The 12,817-nt window shown below is 47.3% G+C and overlaps 38 non-coding genes across 38 annotated transcripts; all 38 read left to right on the top strand.

The window, feature by feature from the left end:
* The first annotated feature begins 104 nt into the window (after window positions 1-104).
* Window positions 105-223, top strand: LOC138551457 (5S ribosomal RNA). The gene has a single exon (XR_011295177.1). It is a non-coding gene; the product is annotated as a 5S ribosomal RNA (ribosomal RNA).
* Window positions 224-329: 106 nt separating this feature from the next.
* On the top strand, window positions 330-448 carry LOC138551458 (5S ribosomal RNA). Its single transcript, XR_011295178.1, has one exon. It is a non-coding gene; the product is annotated as a 5S ribosomal RNA (ribosomal RNA).
* A 106-nt stretch (window positions 449-554) lies between these two features.
* Window positions 555-673, top strand: LOC138551459 (5S ribosomal RNA). Its single transcript, XR_011295179.1, has one exon. It is a non-coding gene; the product is annotated as a 5S ribosomal RNA (ribosomal RNA).
* A 655-nt stretch (window positions 674-1,328) lies between these two features.
* On the top strand, window positions 1,329-1,447 carry LOC138553075 (5S ribosomal RNA). Its single transcript, XR_011296752.1, has one exon. It is a non-coding gene; the product is annotated as a 5S ribosomal RNA (ribosomal RNA).
* Window positions 1,448-1,553: 106 nt separating this feature from the next.
* On the top strand, window positions 1,554-1,672 carry LOC138551460 (5S ribosomal RNA). The gene has a single exon (XR_011295180.1). It is a non-coding gene; the product is annotated as a 5S ribosomal RNA (ribosomal RNA).
* Window positions 1,673-2,135: 463 nt separating this feature from the next.
* LOC138551461 (5S ribosomal RNA) lies at window positions 2,136-2,254 on the top strand. Its single transcript, XR_011295181.1, has one exon. It is a non-coding gene; the product is annotated as a 5S ribosomal RNA (ribosomal RNA).
* A 107-nt stretch (window positions 2,255-2,361) lies between these two features.
* Window positions 2,362-2,480, top strand: LOC138552885 (5S ribosomal RNA). Its single transcript, XR_011296563.1, has one exon. It is a non-coding gene; the product is annotated as a 5S ribosomal RNA (ribosomal RNA).
* Window positions 2,481-2,586: 106 nt separating this feature from the next.
* Window positions 2,587-2,705, top strand: LOC138552576 (5S ribosomal RNA). The gene has a single exon (XR_011296257.1). It is a non-coding gene; the product is annotated as a 5S ribosomal RNA (ribosomal RNA).
* Window positions 2,706-2,811: 106 nt separating this feature from the next.
* LOC138551462 (5S ribosomal RNA) lies at window positions 2,812-2,930 on the top strand. The gene has a single exon (XR_011295182.1). It is a non-coding gene; the product is annotated as a 5S ribosomal RNA (ribosomal RNA).
* A 106-nt stretch (window positions 2,931-3,036) lies between these two features.
* LOC138551463 (5S ribosomal RNA) lies at window positions 3,037-3,155 on the top strand. Its single transcript, XR_011295183.1, has one exon. It is a non-coding gene; the product is annotated as a 5S ribosomal RNA (ribosomal RNA).
* A 106-nt stretch (window positions 3,156-3,261) lies between these two features.
* Window positions 3,262-3,380, top strand: LOC138551464 (5S ribosomal RNA). Its single transcript, XR_011295184.1, has one exon. It is a non-coding gene; the product is annotated as a 5S ribosomal RNA (ribosomal RNA).
* A 655-nt stretch (window positions 3,381-4,035) lies between these two features.
* On the top strand, window positions 4,036-4,154 carry LOC138553076 (5S ribosomal RNA). The gene has a single exon (XR_011296753.1). It is a non-coding gene; the product is annotated as a 5S ribosomal RNA (ribosomal RNA).
* Window positions 4,155-4,260: 106 nt separating this feature from the next.
* Window positions 4,261-4,379, top strand: LOC138551465 (5S ribosomal RNA). The gene has a single exon (XR_011295185.1). It is a non-coding gene; the product is annotated as a 5S ribosomal RNA (ribosomal RNA).
* A 463-nt stretch (window positions 4,380-4,842) lies between these two features.
* LOC138551467 (5S ribosomal RNA) lies at window positions 4,843-4,961 on the top strand. Its single transcript, XR_011295187.1, has one exon. It is a non-coding gene; the product is annotated as a 5S ribosomal RNA (ribosomal RNA).
* A 107-nt stretch (window positions 4,962-5,068) lies between these two features.
* LOC138552886 (5S ribosomal RNA) lies at window positions 5,069-5,187 on the top strand. The gene has a single exon (XR_011296564.1). It is a non-coding gene; the product is annotated as a 5S ribosomal RNA (ribosomal RNA).
* A 106-nt stretch (window positions 5,188-5,293) lies between these two features.
* Window positions 5,294-5,412, top strand: LOC138551468 (5S ribosomal RNA). Its single transcript, XR_011295188.1, has one exon. It is a non-coding gene; the product is annotated as a 5S ribosomal RNA (ribosomal RNA).
* Window positions 5,413-5,886: 474 nt separating this feature from the next.
* Window positions 5,887-6,005, top strand: LOC138551469 (5S ribosomal RNA). The gene has a single exon (XR_011295189.1). It is a non-coding gene; the product is annotated as a 5S ribosomal RNA (ribosomal RNA).
* Window positions 6,006-6,111: 106 nt separating this feature from the next.
* Window positions 6,112-6,230, top strand: LOC138552660 (5S ribosomal RNA). Its single transcript, XR_011296340.1, has one exon. It is a non-coding gene; the product is annotated as a 5S ribosomal RNA (ribosomal RNA).
* A 106-nt stretch (window positions 6,231-6,336) lies between these two features.
* Window positions 6,337-6,455, top strand: LOC138551470 (5S ribosomal RNA). Its single transcript, XR_011295190.1, has one exon. It is a non-coding gene; the product is annotated as a 5S ribosomal RNA (ribosomal RNA).
* A 106-nt stretch (window positions 6,456-6,561) lies between these two features.
* Window positions 6,562-6,680, top strand: LOC138551471 (5S ribosomal RNA). Its single transcript, XR_011295191.1, has one exon. It is a non-coding gene; the product is annotated as a 5S ribosomal RNA (ribosomal RNA).
* Window positions 6,681-6,786: 106 nt separating this feature from the next.
* On the top strand, window positions 6,787-6,905 carry LOC138551472 (5S ribosomal RNA). The gene has a single exon (XR_011295192.1). It is a non-coding gene; the product is annotated as a 5S ribosomal RNA (ribosomal RNA).
* A 106-nt stretch (window positions 6,906-7,011) lies between these two features.
* Window positions 7,012-7,130, top strand: LOC138551473 (5S ribosomal RNA). The gene has a single exon (XR_011295193.1). It is a non-coding gene; the product is annotated as a 5S ribosomal RNA (ribosomal RNA).
* Window positions 7,131-7,785: 655 nt separating this feature from the next.
* LOC138553077 (5S ribosomal RNA) lies at window positions 7,786-7,904 on the top strand. Its single transcript, XR_011296754.1, has one exon. It is a non-coding gene; the product is annotated as a 5S ribosomal RNA (ribosomal RNA).
* A 106-nt stretch (window positions 7,905-8,010) lies between these two features.
* LOC138551474 (5S ribosomal RNA) lies at window positions 8,011-8,129 on the top strand. Its single transcript, XR_011295194.1, has one exon. It is a non-coding gene; the product is annotated as a 5S ribosomal RNA (ribosomal RNA).
* A 463-nt stretch (window positions 8,130-8,592) lies between these two features.
* On the top strand, window positions 8,593-8,711 carry LOC138551475 (5S ribosomal RNA). The gene has a single exon (XR_011295195.1). It is a non-coding gene; the product is annotated as a 5S ribosomal RNA (ribosomal RNA).
* A 107-nt stretch (window positions 8,712-8,818) lies between these two features.
* On the top strand, window positions 8,819-8,937 carry LOC138552986 (5S ribosomal RNA). The gene has a single exon (XR_011296664.1). It is a non-coding gene; the product is annotated as a 5S ribosomal RNA (ribosomal RNA).
* Window positions 8,938-9,043: 106 nt separating this feature from the next.
* Window positions 9,044-9,162, top strand: LOC138552577 (5S ribosomal RNA). The gene has a single exon (XR_011296258.1). It is a non-coding gene; the product is annotated as a 5S ribosomal RNA (ribosomal RNA).
* A 106-nt stretch (window positions 9,163-9,268) lies between these two features.
* LOC138551476 (5S ribosomal RNA) lies at window positions 9,269-9,387 on the top strand. Its single transcript, XR_011295196.1, has one exon. It is a non-coding gene; the product is annotated as a 5S ribosomal RNA (ribosomal RNA).
* Window positions 9,388-9,861: 474 nt separating this feature from the next.
* LOC138551479 (5S ribosomal RNA) lies at window positions 9,862-9,980 on the top strand. Its single transcript, XR_011295198.1, has one exon. It is a non-coding gene; the product is annotated as a 5S ribosomal RNA (ribosomal RNA).
* A 106-nt stretch (window positions 9,981-10,086) lies between these two features.
* Window positions 10,087-10,205, top strand: LOC138553288 (5S ribosomal RNA). Its single transcript, XR_011296953.1, has one exon. It is a non-coding gene; the product is annotated as a 5S ribosomal RNA (ribosomal RNA).
* A 106-nt stretch (window positions 10,206-10,311) lies between these two features.
* LOC138551480 (5S ribosomal RNA) lies at window positions 10,312-10,430 on the top strand. The gene has a single exon (XR_011295199.1). It is a non-coding gene; the product is annotated as a 5S ribosomal RNA (ribosomal RNA).
* A 106-nt stretch (window positions 10,431-10,536) lies between these two features.
* LOC138551481 (5S ribosomal RNA) lies at window positions 10,537-10,655 on the top strand. The gene has a single exon (XR_011295200.1). It is a non-coding gene; the product is annotated as a 5S ribosomal RNA (ribosomal RNA).
* Window positions 10,656-11,129: 474 nt separating this feature from the next.
* Window positions 11,130-11,248, top strand: LOC138551482 (5S ribosomal RNA). The gene has a single exon (XR_011295201.1). It is a non-coding gene; the product is annotated as a 5S ribosomal RNA (ribosomal RNA).
* A 106-nt stretch (window positions 11,249-11,354) lies between these two features.
* LOC138552661 (5S ribosomal RNA) lies at window positions 11,355-11,473 on the top strand. Its single transcript, XR_011296341.1, has one exon. It is a non-coding gene; the product is annotated as a 5S ribosomal RNA (ribosomal RNA).
* Window positions 11,474-11,579: 106 nt separating this feature from the next.
* On the top strand, window positions 11,580-11,698 carry LOC138551483 (5S ribosomal RNA). Its single transcript, XR_011295202.1, has one exon. It is a non-coding gene; the product is annotated as a 5S ribosomal RNA (ribosomal RNA).
* A 106-nt stretch (window positions 11,699-11,804) lies between these two features.
* Window positions 11,805-11,923, top strand: LOC138551485 (5S ribosomal RNA). The gene has a single exon (XR_011295204.1). It is a non-coding gene; the product is annotated as a 5S ribosomal RNA (ribosomal RNA).
* Window positions 11,924-12,029: 106 nt separating this feature from the next.
* LOC138551486 (5S ribosomal RNA) lies at window positions 12,030-12,148 on the top strand. Its single transcript, XR_011295205.1, has one exon. It is a non-coding gene; the product is annotated as a 5S ribosomal RNA (ribosomal RNA).
* Window positions 12,149-12,254: 106 nt separating this feature from the next.
* Window positions 12,255-12,373, top strand: LOC138551487 (5S ribosomal RNA). The gene has a single exon (XR_011295206.1). It is a non-coding gene; the product is annotated as a 5S ribosomal RNA (ribosomal RNA).
* Window positions 12,374-12,817: the final 444 nt, after the last annotated feature.

Consider the following 12,817-nt stretch of genomic DNA (forward strand, 5'->3'; position numbering starts at 1 on the left):
TTTGTGCTCCAAGTTCAGGAAGTGAGCCATTTCTCAATTGCCTTTCAAAACTGCAAGGTCTAGCCGACTAGATGCTTAAAAGTACAAAACTCACTAGGCCCAGAGCCTACGGCCACACCACACTGAATGCGCCCGATCTCGTCTGATCTCGGAAGCTAAGCAGTGTCGGGCCTAGTTAGTACCTGGATGGGAGACCGCCTGGGAATACCAGGTGCTGTAGGCTTTTTTGTGCTCCAAGTTCAGGAAGTGAGCCATTTCTCAATTGCCTTTCAAAACTGCAAGGTCTAGCCGACTAGATGCTTAAAAGTACAAAACTCACTAGGACCAGAGCCTACGGCCACACCACACTGAATGCGCCCGATCTCGTCTGATCTCGGAAGCTAAGCAGTGTCGGGCCTAGTTAGTACCTGGATGGGAGACCGCCTGGGAATACCAGGTGCTGTAGGCTTTTTTGTGCTCCAAGTTCAGGAAGTGAGCCATTTCTCAATTGCCTTTCAAAACTGCAAGGTCTAGCCGACTAGATGCTTAAAAGTACAAAACTCACTAGGCCCAGAGCCTACGGCCACACCACACTGAATGCGCCCGATCTCGTCTGATCTCGGAAGCTAAGCAGTGTCGGGCCTAGTTAGTACCTGGATGGGAGACCGCCTGGGAATACCAGGTGCTGTAGGCTATTTTGTGCTCCATGATTAGTAATTGCACAACTTCTCAATTACTTTTCAAATTTGGTATGTTTCCAAAATAATTTTATCCCGTTTTATAGCGGAAATGTTGGACAACATTATGAGGGCTGGAGCTACCTATTTACATATAATTAGCATACAGGTAGTGTGTTCATGGGTAATAAATCGACTTTCACATGTAATGCAGTACAGAGAATATTGAGTCCTTCAAGAGGCATGAAAGAAAGCCGTTATTGTGTTGATTGTTCTCTCCACCTCCCTGCAACAGAAACAGGATGGATGGATTAAAGTTATCCTACCAGACATAGGAGTCCTGAATGGGCCCACCAGTCTTATATATCTCGCCTGATCGAGCCTGATCGAGCGATGAGCGTGGTATCATGTTGCAAGTGGCTGCATGGCTTAGCTTACTAAATGCAAATGCATAAGAGTAATATTCTTAGCATTTCTAGAGCCTACGGCCACACCACACTAAGCAGTGTCGGGCCTAGTTAGTACCTGGATGGGAGACCGCCTGGGAATACCAGGTGCTGTAGGCTTTTTTGTGCTCCAAGTTCAGGAAGTGAGCCATTTCTCAATTGCCTTTCAAAACTGCAAGGTCTAGCCGACTAGATGCTTAAAAGTACAAAACTCACTAGGACCAGAGCCTACGGCCACACCACACTGAATGCGCCCGATCTCGTCTGATCTCGGAATCTAAGCAGTGTCGGGCCTAGTTAGTACCTGGATGGGAGACCGCCTGGGAATACCAGGTGCTGTAGGCTTTTTTGTGCTCCAAGTTCAGGAAGTGAGCCATTTCTCAATTGCCTTTCAAAACTGCAAGGTCTAGCCGACTAGATGCTTAAAAGTACAAAACTCACTAGGCCCAGAGCCTACGGCCACACCACACTGAATGCGCCCGATCTCGTCTGATCTCGGAAGCTAAGCAGTGTCGGGCCTAGTTAGTACCTGGATGGGAGACCGCCTGGGAATACCAGGTGCTGTAGGCTATTTTGTGCTCCATGATTAGTAATTGCACAACTTCTCAATTACTTTTCAAATTTGGTATGTTTCCAAAATAATTGTATCCCGTTTTATAGCGGAAATGTTGGACAACATTATGAGGGCTGGAGCTACCTATTTACATATAATTAGCATACAGGTAGTGTGTTCATGGGTAATAAATCGACTTTCACATGTAATGCAGTACAGAGAATATTGAGTCCTTCAAGAGGCATGAAAGAAAGCCGTTATTGTGTTGATTGTTCTCTCCACCTCCCTGCAACAGAAACAGGATGGATGGATTAAAGTTATCCTACCAGACATAGGAGTCCTGAATGGGCCCACCAGTCTTATATATCTCGCCTGATCGAGCCTGATCGAGCGATGAGCGTGGTATCATGTTGCAAGTGGCTGCATGGCTTAGCTTACTAAATGCAAATGCATAAGAGTAATATTCTTAGCATTTCTAGAGCCTACGGCCACACCACACTGAATGCGCCCGATCTCGTCTGATCTCGGAAGCTAAGCAGTGTCGGGCCTAGTTAGTACCTGGATGGGAGACCGCCTGGGAATACCAGGTGCTGTAGGCTTTTTTTTTGCTCCAAGTTCAGGAAGTGAGCCATTTCTCAATTGCCTTTCAAAACTGCAAGGTCTAGCCGACTAGATGCTTAAAAGTACAAAACTCACTAGGCCCAGAGCCTACGGCCACACCACACTGAATGCGCCTGATCTCGTCTGATCTCGGAAGCTAAGCAGTGTCGGGCCTAGTTAGTACCTGGATGGGAGACCGCATGGGAATACCAGGTGCTGTAGGCTTTTTTGTGCTCCAAGTTCAGGAAGTGAGCCATTTCTCAATTGCCTTTCAAAACTGCAAGGTCTAGCCGACTAGATGCTTAAAAGTACAAAACTCACTAGGCCCAGAGCCTACGGCCACACCACACTGAATGCGCCCGATCTCGTCTGATCTCGGAAGCTAAGCAGTGTCGGGCCTAGTTAGTACCTGGATGGGAGACCGCCTGGGAATATCAGGTGCTGTAGGCTTTTTTGTGCTCCAAGTTCAGGAAGTGAGCCATTTCTCAATTGCCTTTCAAAACTGCAAGGTCTAGCCGACTAGATGCTTAAAAGTACAAAACTCACTAGGCCCAGAGCCTACGGCCACACCACACTGAATGCGCCCGATCTCGTCTGATCTCGGAAGCTAAGCAGTGTCGGGCCTAGTTAGTACCTGGATGGGAGACCGCCTGGGAATACCAGGTGCTGTAGGCTTTTTTGTGCTCCAAGTTCAGGAAGTGAGCCATTTCTCAATTGCCTTTCAAAACTGCAAGGTCTAGCCGACTAGATGCTTAAAAGTACAAAACTCACTAGGACCAGAGCCTACGGCCACACCACACTGAATGCGCCCGATCTCGTCTGATCTCGGAAGCTAAGCAGTGTCGGGCCTAGTTAGTACCTGGATGGGAGACCGCCTGGGAATACCAGGTGCTGTAGGCTTTTTTGTGCTCCAAGTTCAGGAAGTGAGCCATTTCTCAATTGCCTTTCAAAACTGCAAGGTCTAGCCGACTAGATGCTTAAAAGTACAAAACTCACTAGGCCCAGAGCCTACGGCCACACCACACTGAATGCGCCCGATCTCGTCTGATCTCGGAAGCTAAGCAGTGTCGGGCCTAGTTAGTACCTGGATGGGAGACCGCCTGGGAATACCAGGTGCTGTAGGCTATTTTGTGCTCCATGATTAGTAATTGCACAACTTCTCAATTACTTTTCAAATTTGGTATGTTTCCAAAATAATTTTATCCCGTTTTATAGCGGAAATGTTGGACAACATTATGAGGGCTGGAGCTACCTATTTACATATAATTAGCATACAGGTAGTGTGTTCATGGGTAATAAATCGACTTTCACATGTAATGCAGTACAGAGAATATTGAGTCCTTCAAGAGGCATGAAAGAAAGCCGTTATTGTGTTGATTGTTCTCTCCACCTCCCTGCAACAGAAACAGGATGGATGGATTAAAGTTATCCTACCAGACATAGGAGTCCTGAATGGGCCCACCAGTCTTATATATCTCGCCTGATCGAGCCTGATCGAGCGATGAGCGTGGTATCATGTTGCAAGTGGCTGCATGGCTTAGCTTACTAAATGCAAATGCATAAGAGTAATATTCTTAGCATTTCTAGAGCCTACGGCCACACCACACTAAGCAGTGTCGGGCCTAGTTAGTACCTGGATGGGAGACCGCCTGGGAATACCAGGTGCTGTAGGCTTTTTTGTGCTCCAAGTTCAGGAAGTGAGCCATTTCTCAATTGCCTTTCAAAACTGCAAGGTCTAGCCGACTAGATGCTTAAAAGTACAAAACTCACTAGGACCAGAGCCTACGGCCACACCACACTGAATGCGCCCGATCTCGTCTGATCTCGGAATCTAAGCAGTGTCGGGCCTAGTTAGTACCTGGATGGGAGACCGCCTGGGAATACCAGGTGCTGTAGGCTTTTTTGTGCTCCAAGTTCAGGAAGTGAGCCATTTCTCAATTGCCTTTCAAAACTGCAAGGTCTAGCCGACTAGATGCTTAAAAGTACAAAACTCACTAGGCCCAGAGCCTACGGCCACACCACACTGAATGCGCCCGATCTCGTCTGATCTCGGAAGCTAAGCAGTGTCGGGCCTAGTTAGTACCTGGATGGGAGACCGCCTGGGAATACCAGGTGCTGTAGGCTATTTTGTGCTCCATGATTAGTAATTGCACAACTTCTCAATTACTTTTCAAATTTGGTATGTTTCCAAAATAATTGTATCCCGTTTTATAGCGGAAATGTTGGACAACATTATGAGGGCTGGAGCTACCTATTTACATATAATTAGCATACAGGTAGTGTGTTCATGGGTAATAAATCGACTTTCACATGTAATGCAGTACAGAGAATATTGAGTCCTTCAAGAGGCATGAAAGAAAGCCGTTATTGTGTTGATTGTTCTCTCCACCTCCCTGCAACAGAAACAGGATGGATGGATTAAAGTTATCCTACCAGACATAGGAGTCCTGAATGGGCCCACCAGTCTTATATATCTCGCCTGATCGAGCCTGATCGAGCGATGAGCGTGGTATCATGTTGCAAGTGGCTGCATGGCTTAGCTTACTAAATGCAAATGCATAAGAGTAATATTCTTAGCATTTCTAGAGCCTACGGCCACACCACACTGAATGCGCCCGATCTCGTCTGATCTCGGAAGCTAAGCAGTGTCGGGCCTAGTTAGTACCTGGATGGGAGACCGCCTGGGAATACCAGGTGCTGTAGGCTTTTTTTTTGCTCCAAGTTCAGGAAGTGAGCCATTTCTCAATTGCCTTTCAAAACTGCAAGGTCTAGCCGACTAGATGCTTAAAAGTACAAAACTCACTAGGCCCAGAGCCTACGGCCACACCACACTGAATGCGCCTGATCTCGTCTGATCTCGGAAGCTAAGCAGTGTCGGGCCTAGTTAGTACCTGGATGGGAGACCGCATGGGAATACCAGGTGCTGTAGGCTTTTTTGTGCTCCAAGTTCAGGAAGTGAGCCATTTCTCAATTGCCTTTCAAAACTGCAAGGTCTAGCCGACTAGATGCTTAAAAGTACAAAACTCACTAGGCCCAGAGCCTACGGCCACACCACACTGAATGCGCCCGATCTCGTCTGATCTCGGAAGCTAAGCAGTGTCGGGCCTAGTTAGTACCTGGATGGGAGACCGCCTGGGAATACCAGGTGCTGTAGGCTATTTTGTGCTCCATGATTAGTAATTGCGCAACTTCTCAATTACTTTTCAAATTTGGTATGTTTCCAAAATAATTGTATCCCGTTTTATAGCGGAAATGTTGGACAGCATTATGAGGGCTGGAGCTACCTATTTACATATAATTAGCATACAGGTAGTGTGTTCATGGGTAATAAATCGACTTTCACATGTAATGCAGTACAGAGAATATTGAGTCCTTCAAGAGGCATGAAAGAAAGCCGTTATTGTGTTGATTGTTCTCTCCACCTCCCTGCAACAGAAACAGGATGGATGGATTAAAGTTATCCTACCAGACATAGGAGTCCTGAATGGGCCCACCAGTCTTATATATCTCGCCTGATCGAGCCTGATCGAGCGCTGATCGAGCGATGAGCGTGGTATCATGTTGCAAGTGGCTGCATGGCTTAGCTTACTAAATGCAAATGCATAAGAGTAATATTCTTAGCATTTCTAGAGCCTACGGCCACACCACACTGAATGCGCCCGATCTCGTCTGATCTCGGAAGCTAAGCAGTGTCGGGCCTAGTTAGTACCTGGATGGGAGACCGCCTGGGAATACCAGGTGCTGTAGGCTTTTTTGTGCTCCAAGTTCAGGAAGTGAGCCATTTCTCAATTGCCTTTCAAAACTGCAAGGTCTAGCCGACTAGATGCTTAAAAGTACAAAACTCACTAGGCCCAGAGCCTACGGCCACACCACACTGAATGCGCCTGATCTCGTCTGATCTCGGAAGCTAAGCAGTGTCGGGCCTAGTTAGTACCTGGATGGGAGACCGCCTGGGAATACCAGGTGCTGTAGGCTTTTTTGTGCTCCAAGTTCAGGAAGTGAGCCATTTCTCAATTGCCTTTCAAAACTGCAAGGTCTAGCCGACTATATGCTTAAAAGTACAAAACTCACTAGGCCCAGAGCCTACGGCCACACCACACTGAATGCGCCCGATCTCGTCTGATCTCGGAAGCTAAGCAGTGTCGGGCCTAGTTAGTACCTGGATGGGAGACCGCCTGGGAATACCAGGTGCTGTAGGCTTTTTTGTGCTCCAAGTTCAGGAAGTGAGCCATTTCTCAATTGCCTTTCAAAACTGCAAGGTCTAGCCGACTAGATGCTTAAAAGTACAAAACTCACTAGGCCCAGAGCCTACGGCCACACCACACTGAATGCGCCCGATCTCGTCTGATCTCGGAAGCTAAGCAGTGTCGGGCCTAGTTAGTACCTGGATGGGAGACCGCCTGGGAATACCAGGTGCTGTAGGCTTTTTTGTGCTCCAAGTTCAGGAAGTGAGCCATTTCTCAATTGCCTTTCAAAACTGCAAGGTCTAGCCGACTAGATGCTTAAAAGTACAAAACTCACTAGGACCAGAGCCTACGGCCACACCACACTGAATGCGCCCGATCTCGTCTGATCTCGGAAGCTAAGCAGTGTCGGGCCTAGTTAGTACCTGGATGGGAGACCGCCTGGGAATACCAGGTGCTGTAGGCTTTTTTGTGCTCCAAGTTCAGGAAGTGAGCCATTTCTCAATTGCCTTTCAAAACTGCAAGGTCTAGCCGACTAGATGCTTAAAAGTACAAAACTCACTAGGCCCAGAGCCTACGGCCACACCACACTGAATGCGCCCGATCTCGTCTGATCTCGGAAGCTAAGCAGTGTCGGGCCTAGTTAGTACCTGGATGGGAGACCGCCTGGGAATACCAGGTGCTGTAGGCTATTTTGTGCTCCATGATTAGTAATTGCACAACTTCTCAATTACTTTTCAAATTTGGTATGTTTCCAAAATAATTTTATCCCGTTTTATAGCGGAAATGTTGGACAACATTATGAGGGCTGGAGCTACCTATTTACATATAATTAGCATACAGGTAGTGTGTTCATGGGTAATAAATCGACTTTCACATGTAATGCAGTACAGAGAATATTGAGTCCTTCAAGAGGCATGAAAGAAAGCCGTTATTGTGTTGATTGTTCTCTCCACCTCCCTGCAACAGAAACAGGATGGATGGATTAAAGTTATCCTACCAGACATAGGAGTCCTGAATGGGCCCACCAGTCTTATATATCTCGCCTGATCGAGCCTGATCGAGCGATGAGCGTGGTATCATGTTGCAAGTGGCTGCATGGCTTAGCTTACTAAATGCAAATGCATAAGAGTAATATTCTTAGCATTTCTAGAGCCTACGGCCACACCACACTAAGCAGTGTCGGGCCTAGTTAGTACCTGGATGGGAGACCGCCTGGGAATACCAGGTGCTGTAGGCTTTTTTGTGCTCCAAGTTCAGGAAGTGAGCCATTTCTCAATTGCCTTTCAAAACTGCAAGGTCTAGCCGACTAGATGCTTAAAAGTACAAAACTCACTAGGACCAGAGCCTACGGCCACACCACACTGAATGCGCCCGATCTCGTCTGATCTCGGAATCTAAGCAGTGTCGGGCCTAGTTAGTACCTGGATGGGAGACCGCCTGGGAATACCAGGTGCTGTAGGCTTTTTTGTGCTCCAAGTTCAGGAAGTGAGCCATTTCTCAATTGCCTTTCAAAACTGCAAGGTCTAGCCGACTAGATGCTTAAAAGTACAAAACTCACTAGGCCCAGAGCCTACGGCCACACCACACTGAATGCGCCCGATCTCGTCTGATCTCGGAAGCTAAGCAGTGTCGGGCCTAGTTAGTACCTGGATGGGAGACCGCCTGGGAATACCAGGTGCTGTAGGCTATTTTGTGCTCCATGATTAGTAATTGCACAACTTCTCAATTACTTTTCAAATTTGGTATGTTTCCAAAATAATTGTATCCCGTTTTATAGCGGAAATGTTGGACAACATTATGAGGGCTGGAGCTACCTATTTACATATAATTAGCATACAGGTAGTGTGTTCATGGGTAATAAATCGACTTTCACATGTAATGCAGTACAGAGAATATTGAGTCCTTCAAGAGGCATGAAAGAAAGCCGTTATTGTGTTGATTGTTCTCTCCACCTCCCTGCAACAGAAACAGGATGGATGGATTAAAGTTATCCTACCAGACATAGGAGTCCTGAATGGGCCCACCAGTCTTATATATCTCGCCTGATCGAGCCTGATCGAGCGATGAGCGTGGTATCATGTTGCAAGTGGCTGCATGGCTTAGCTTACTAAATGCAAATGCATAAGAGTAATATTCTTAGCATTTCTAGAGCCTACGGCCACACCACACTGAATGCGCCCGATCTCGTCTGATCTCGGAAGCTAAGCAGTGTCGGGCCTAGTTAGTACCTGGATGGGAGACCGCCTGGGAATACCAGGTGCTGTAGGCTTTTTTTTTGCTCCAAGTTCAGGAAGTGAGCCATTTCTCAATTGCCTTTCAAAACTGCAAGGTCTAGCCGACTAGATGCTTAAAAGTACAAAACTCACTAGGCCCAGAGCCTACGGCCACACCACACTGAATGCGCCTGATCTCGTCTGATCTCGGAAGCTAAGCAGTGTCGGGCCTAGTTAGTACCTTGATGGGAGACCGCATGGGAATACCAGGTGCTGTAGGCTTTTTTGTGCTCCAAGTTCAGGAAGTGAGCCATTTCTCAATTGCCTTTCAAAACTGCAAGGTCTAGCCGACTAGATGCTTAAAAGTACAAAACTCACTAGGCCCAGAGCCTACGGCCACACCACACTGAATGCGCCCGATCTCGTCTGATCTCGGAAGCTAAGCAGTGTCGGGCCTAGTTAGTACCTGGATGGGAGACCGCCTGGGAATATCAGGTGCTGTAGGCTTTTTTGTGCTCCAAGTTCAGGAAGTGAGCCATTTCTCAATTGCCTTTCAAAACTGCAAGGTCTAGCCGACTAGATGCTTAAAAGTACAAAACTCACTAGGCCCAGAGCCTACGGCCACACCACACTGAATGCGCCCGATCTCGTCTGATCTCGGAAGCTAAGCAGTGTCGGGCCTAGTTAGTACCTGGATGGGAGACCGCCTGGGAATACCAGGTGCTGTAGGCTATTTTGTGCTCCATGATTAGTAATTGCGCAACTTCTCAATTACTTTTCAAATTTGGTATGTTTCCAAAATAATTGTATCCCGTTTTATAGCGGAAATGTTGGACAGCATTATGAGGGCTGGAGCTACCTATTTACATATAATTAGCATACAGGTAGTGTGTTCATGGGTAATAAATCGACTTTCACATGTAATGCAGTACAGAGAATATTGAGTCCTTCAAGAGGCATGAAAGAAAGCCGTTATTGTGTTGATTGTTCTCTCCACCTCCCTGCAACAGAAACAGGATGGATGGATTAAAGTTATCCTACCAGACATAGGAGTCCTGAATGGGCCCACCAGTCTTATATATCTCGCCTGATCGAGCCTGATCGAGCGCTGATCGAGCGATGAGCGTGGTATCATGTTGCAAGTGGCTGCATGGCTTAGCTTACTAAATGCAAATGCATAAGAGTAATATTCTTAGCATTTCTAGAGCCTACGGCCACACCACACTGAATGCGCCCGATCTCGTCTGATCTCGGAAGCTAAGCAGTGTCGGGCCTAGTTAGTACCTGGATGGGAGACCGCCTGGGAATACCAGGTGCTGTAGGCTTTTTTGTGCTCCAAGTTCAGGAAGTGAGCCATTTCTCAATTGCCTTTCAAAACTGCAAGGTCTAGCCGACTAGATGCTTAAAAGTACAAAACTCACTAGGCCCAGAGCCTACGGCCACACCACACTGAATGCGCCCGATCTCGTCTGATCTCGGAAGCTAAGCAGTGTTGGGCCTAGTTAGTACCTGGATGGGAGACCGCCTGGGAATACCAGGTGCTGTAGGCTTTTTTGTGCTCCAAGTTCAGGAAGTGAGCCATTTCTCAATTGCCTTTCAAAACTGCAAGGTCTAGCCGACTAGATGCTTAAAAGTACAAAACTCACTAGGCCCAGAGCCTACGGCCACACCACACTGAATGCGCCCGATCTCGTCTGATCTCGGAAGCTAAGCAGTGTCGGGCCTAGTTAGTACCTGGATGGGAGACCGCCTGGGAATACCAGGTGCTGTAGGCTTTTTTGTGCTCCAAGTTCAGGAAGTGAGCCATTTCTCAATTGCCTTTCAAAACTGCAAGGTCTAGCCGACTAGATGCTTAAAAGTACAAAACTCACTAGGACCAGAGCCTACGGCCACACCACACTGAATGCGCCCGATCTCGTCTGATCTCGGAAGCTAAGCAGTGTCGGGCCTAGTTAGTACCTGGATGGGAGACCGCCTGGGAATACCAGGTGCTGTAGGCTATTTTGTGCTCCATGATTAGTAATTGCGCAACTTCTCAATTACTTTTCAAATTTGGTATGTTTCCAAAATAATTGTATCCCGTTTTATAGCGGAAATGTTGGACAGCATTATGAGGGCTGGAGCTACCTATTTACATATAATTAGCATACAGGTAGTGTGTTCATGGGTAATAAATCGACTTTCACATGTAATGCAGTACAGAGAATATTGAGTCCTTCAAGAGGCATGAAAGAAAGCCGTTATTGTGTTGATTGTTCTCTCCACCTCCCTGCAACAGAAACAGGATGGATGGATTAAAGTTATCCTACCAGACATAGGAGTCCTGAATGGGCCCACCAGTCTTATATATCTCGCCTGATCGAGCCTGATCGAGCGCTGATCGAGCGATGAGCGTGGTATCATGTTGCAAGTGGCTGCATGGCTTAGCTTACTAAATGCAAATGCATAAGAGTAATATTCTTAGCATTTCTAGAGCCTACGGCCACACCACACTGAATGCGCCCGATCTCGTCTGATCTCGGAAGCTAAGCAGTGTCGGGCCTAGTTAGTACCTGGATGGGAGACCGCCTGGGAATACCAGGTGCTGTAGGCTTTTTTGTGCTCCAAGTTCAGGAAGTGAGCCATTTCTCAATTGCCTTTCAAAACTGCAAGGTCTAGCCGACTAGATGCTTAAAAGTACAAAACTCACTAGGCCCAGAGCCTACGGCCACACCACACTGAATGCGCCTGATCTCGTCTGATCTCGGAAGCTAAGCAGTGTCGGGCCTAGTTAGTACCTGGATGGGAGACCGCCTGGGAATACCAGGTGCTGTAGGCTTTTTTGTGCTCCAAGTTCAGGAAGTGAGCCATTTCTCAATTGCCTTTCAAAACTGCAAGGTCTAGCCGACTATATGCTTAAAAGTACAAAACTCACTAGGCCCAGAGCCTACGGCCACACCACACTGAATGCGCCCGATCTCGTCTGATCTCGGAAGCTAAGCAGTGTCGGGCCTAGTTAGTACCTGGATGGGAGACCGCCTGGGAATACCAGGTGCTGTAGGCTTTTTTGTGCTCCAAGTTCAGGAAGTGAGCCATTTCTCAATTGCCTTTCAAAACTGCAAGGTCTAGCCGACTAGATGCTTAAAAGTACAAAACTCACTAGGCCCAGAGCCTACGGCCACACCACACTGAATGCGCCCGATCTCGTCTGATCTCGGAAGCTAAGCAGTGTCGGGCCTAGTTAGTACCTGGATGGGAGACCGCCTGGGAATACCAGGTGCTGTAGGCTTTTTTGTGCTCCAAGTTCAGGAAGTGAGCCATTTCTCAATTGCCTTTCAAAACTGCAAGGTCTAGCCGACTAGATGCTTAAAAGTACAAAACTCACTAGGACCAGAGCCTACGGCCACACCACACTGAATGCGCCCGATCTCGTCTGATCTCGGAAGCTAAGCAGTGTCGGGCCTAGTTAGTACCTGGATGGGAGACCGCCTGGGAATACCAGGTGCTGTAGGCTTTTTTGTGCTCCAAGTTCAGGAAGTGAGCCATTTCTCAATTGCCTTTCAAAACTGCAAGGTCTAGCCGACTAGATGCTTAAAAGTACAAAACTCACTAGGCCCAGAGCCTACGGCCACACCACACTGAATGCGCCCGATCTCGTCTGATCTCGGAAGCTAAGCAGTGTCGGGCCTAGTTAGTACCTGGATGGGAGACCGCCTGGGAATACCAGGTGCTGTAGGCTATTTTGTGCTCCATGATTAGTAATTGCACAACTTCTCAATTACTTTTCAAATTTGGTATGTTTCCAAAATAATTTTATCCCGTTTTATAGCGGAAATGTTGGACAACATTATGAGGGCTGGAGCTACCTATTTACATATAATTAGCATACAGGTAGTGTGTTCATGGGTAATAAATCGACTTTCACATGTAATGCAGTACAGAGAATATTGAGTCCTTCAAGAGGCATGAAAGAAAGCCGTTATTGTGTTGATTGTTCTCTCCACCTCCCTGCAACAGAAACAGGATGGATGGATTAAAGTTATCCTACCAGACATAGGAGTCCTGAATGGGCCCACCAGTCTTATATATCTCGCCTGATCGAGCCTGATCGAGCGATGAGCGTGGTATCATGTTGCAAGTGGCTGCATGGCTTAGCTTACTAAATGCAAATGCATAAGAGTAA

The sequence above is a fragment of the Ambystoma mexicanum genome, unplaced genomic scaffold (genome assembly GCF_040938575.1).
Source record: "Ambystoma mexicanum isolate Mex_15411 unplaced genomic scaffold, UKY_AmexF1_1 Mex_scaf106, whole genome shotgun sequence".
Lineage (NCBI taxonomy): Eukaryota > Metazoa > Chordata > Amphibia > Caudata > Ambystomatidae > Ambystoma > Ambystoma mexicanum.